This window comes from Malania oleifera, chromosome 8 (genome assembly GCF_029873635.1).
Source record: "Malania oleifera isolate guangnan ecotype guangnan chromosome 8, ASM2987363v1, whole genome shotgun sequence".
Lineage (NCBI taxonomy): Eukaryota > Viridiplantae > Streptophyta > Magnoliopsida > Santalales > Ximeniaceae > Malania > Malania oleifera.
The window spans coordinates 52,979,609-52,983,125 of record NC_080424.1 but is presented as its reverse complement, the minus strand read 5'-3'; the positions used below and the strand labels follow the sequence as shown (position 1 = coordinate 52,983,125).

General features: G+C 38.7%; 1 non-coding gene across 1 annotated transcript; it reads right to left on the bottom strand.

Moving 5' to 3' along the window:
• Nucleotides 1-3,052: 3,052 nt before the first annotated feature.
• On the bottom strand, nucleotides 3,053-3,158 carry LOC131163164 (small nucleolar RNA R71). Its single transcript, XR_009138943.1, has one exon. It is a non-coding gene; the product is annotated as a small nucleolar RNA R71 (small nucleolar RNA).
• Nucleotides 3,159-3,517: the final 359 nt, after the last annotated feature.

Sequence of the window (3,517 nt, the reverse complement as noted above, 5' to 3'; positions counted from 1 at the left end):
TAACTCATTGATTTAAGCTCCAATTTCTTGAAACATGAAACACACCATGTTTAACTCTAAACAATGATAAGAAGGGATAATTACGACATAAAATAACTTTGCATTGGTAAATGGGGGCCTAAAATAACATATTTTAGGAACGCATCACAACCCCCAACTTACACTTTGCTAGTATTTGAGCAAAGAAAAACTAAGAAAACCCTACAAAAGAAAAACAACTTCCTAACTACCTCCTCTTTCATGGGAAACATGATTGCATTTACCATATGCAACAAGACTTTGAACCCCCCAGGTGGCTCTAGTGGACAAGTTATAGTCTCGTGATGGTTTCCAGGGCGATACCCACAAACACCTATCCTAGTGAATGACAATTAAAATCACACAAGTAACACAGCCATACCACTTCACATATAGATATATAACATTATTACAAACATGCTCCTTCTACCAATCACTCCATTATAAAGACAACTCCAAACAAAATCATCCATAGATGCCTCAATAAGATAAAGCCATCAAAAAATCATAACCCTCAGAGAATCAATCAGCAATTCATATTCAAAGTTAATAACATCATATAAATGTTAGTATAAACAAGCATAATCACAAGGCATGTGTAAGGTGAATGATTCATTTCACTCAAATAATCCTAGTACACCTACAGAACGGTTGTCTTGACTTAGCCTTATCAGTATACTCTCAAAAACACTCATGAAAATAGGTTCACTCTCGTATGTAAGGAAAAAAACATGCATGATCAAACATCTCACTGATGAGTCCCTGAAAAGCATGATTTTAGACCCTCATCTACCTTTGCTTATCCTTAATTTATTATTTATTTACCCATTGTTGTCCTTGTTCAGAGCTATGCAAGGTTTGTTTGTCTTTGCAGGAAATACAGGTTAAAACCAAGGAGTTAGGCATATGAGAAGCTAAAGGAGTATCTAAAGTACACAAAGTTCAAATTCAGATGTTTAACCAAACTCCCAAAGCCTCAGATTATCAGAGAAAAGGAAGTCTTTGCTCAACCAAGTGGTGTGACTAGCAACACAATAGGTGACCTAGCCTTCATTTGTAGACTCCAAAGTTTAGACTGAGATTGAAAAATACTGCAAGGGTCAACCAAGTGATCAACCATAAGACCCTCAATCGTGACTATGGCGAGATACTGAACTTTCTTGAGTCAAAAAATACTAAGAGCATCAACCAAGTGGTCGACCAAGAAACCTTGAGGAGCGACCCTGTTGAGTTCTTGAGATTTCCAAAAGATCGAGATTGTGCAAGTATCGACCATCAACTCGACCAGCAAGACCCTGAAGTACGACTTAGTCAAAGACACTGAAGATTCAAACTCTAGATTTCTCTTGAGTCTCAACCAGGGCACGCACAAAGGAAGCATGGGAGCGACCTGGTCGACAGCAACGATTTTCCACACGAGATTTGCTGCAAACTTTCCTAAACTAAAAATAAAATCTTGTAAAAACTAGTGCCTATAAATATTCGCTACGAACATGAGCTCTAGGTTCCTCTTGGGCCTCTTTTAGGTTAGTGACAGGCCTAAAACACCATTGAGAGCCATCACTCTGTTGTAGGGACAGCCGTTTATGAGAGACGACTAGAATAACAAGGAGTGACTTTTATTTGCTTTGTTAGATTAGATGATCATTCAGTTATATGGACAGTAGTTAGTGACAGATGGTTTTAATACAAAGGCTTGATCTTTTTACTTGCTTTCTCTTTACTGCTTTCATTTACATGTTTTCAACTTATCGGTTTTGATTATTGCTCTGTTATAATGAAAGATTGTCTATAAGGATAAGCACTACTATAGTTTTAGTTAGGTAGAAGTAGTTGGCTATGGATATGTGAAGGTGATCTTTTGATCCTTGAAACAGGGTATACTCCGGTTCCTAATTGTGCTCTAGATGATTGGTGCACCCTTGCTACCCTATGCCCTCAACTGACCCTCTTTCGCTTTGGCCTAAGAAGCTCAGGTTAGTACTTTTATGTATACTTAGTTAAACGTAGTTAAAGGCACAACGTCCAGCGTATGATTTAGATCCAAGCATCGCTTTGTAGGAGTAAGGTATTTTAGCTTTTACTTGCTTTCCTGTAGTTGATAAAAACACACTCATTTCAAAAATACCATCTTTTTCACATTTCTTTTACACAAGGCATTAATAAACTAATTAAGAAAAGGTTAACAACTGCACGGTTTAGTCTTTATGGATCAACACCCGACTTCCCCACTTTCTATTAAACTTGGGATTGTTAGGTAGTATAAATATAATTTTTGGTAGTTAAGGACCCAAGCCTTGGCGAGCCTACCAAATTTTGGCGTCAGTGCCCGGGACTAGGGTACTATTGTTAGCCAATTTCTCTCTTCGTATATTATTGCTTTGTTTGCATATATTTTTGTTTTTTTTTTTTATTTTCCTGTTTATATGTTGAAATTTTGAATCTTTGCACTTAAAAGTGTGTATGCTTGGTCTGTGTTATTTGGAGCCCAAGATAGTTCTTATAGATCTCGAGCTTGAAAAATCTCATAGGTCCTTTAGGAAACCTACTTCTAATCCAGAGATAGCTGAATTGTCTAAGCCAAAAGTCATGGTCGAACAAAACCCACCAGTTCCCGCTGAACAAATCCCGGAACCCCGAGCTCCCTACCAACCTATGTTGGGAGAGCAACCCCTTCGGCCTCTTAGGGCCTACTTTGTAACTAATGCACACACCTTGCCATCTTGCATCCAATTCCCAGATGTATAGGTGGCGTAATTTGAGTTAAAGACTTCCATCATCTTGATGTTGCCCACCTTTCATGGGAATTCTACAGAAAATCCTTACTAGCATCTGGATGAATTCTTGGAAATTTGTTCCACCATCTGTATATCCAATTTTAGTGATGACGCTCTCCATCTTAAGCTTTTTCCGTTCTCTCTGAATGATAAATCCAAATACTAGTTGACGTCCTTAGAACCGAATTCAGTGGCCAACTGGGCCACCATGCAACACGAATTCCTAAAGAAGTACTTCCTAATTGGGAAGACTAACTAGTTTTGGAGAGCCAGCACCAGTTTTTCACAGATGGATGGGGAACTTTTCTTTGAGACCTGGGAGCGATTTAGGGACCTACTCCCCAAATGTCCACATCATCAAGTCCCTAAGTGGCAATTGGTGTAGACTTTTTTACAAAAGGTTAGCGAAGAGAGATAGGTCAATAATTGATGCATCATGCGGAGGTACTTTCCTCACCAAGCACGAGAATGAGGTCTAGGTTCTCTTTAAGAACCTAGCTGAGAATTCTCAATAGCACATGGTTACTACTCATAGACCCCCTAACCCATCCACTTCCAAACCTAAGGGAGTTTATGAGTTAACTTCAAACCATGACCTAGTGCCCACTCTACACATCATATCTAAAAAGGTAGATCAGTGATTTTTCTTAAGGCAACAACAGTAATCAAAAGCCTCTACATAAGTGTGTGCAATGTGTTCCGACCCTTCCAATTCATATCAC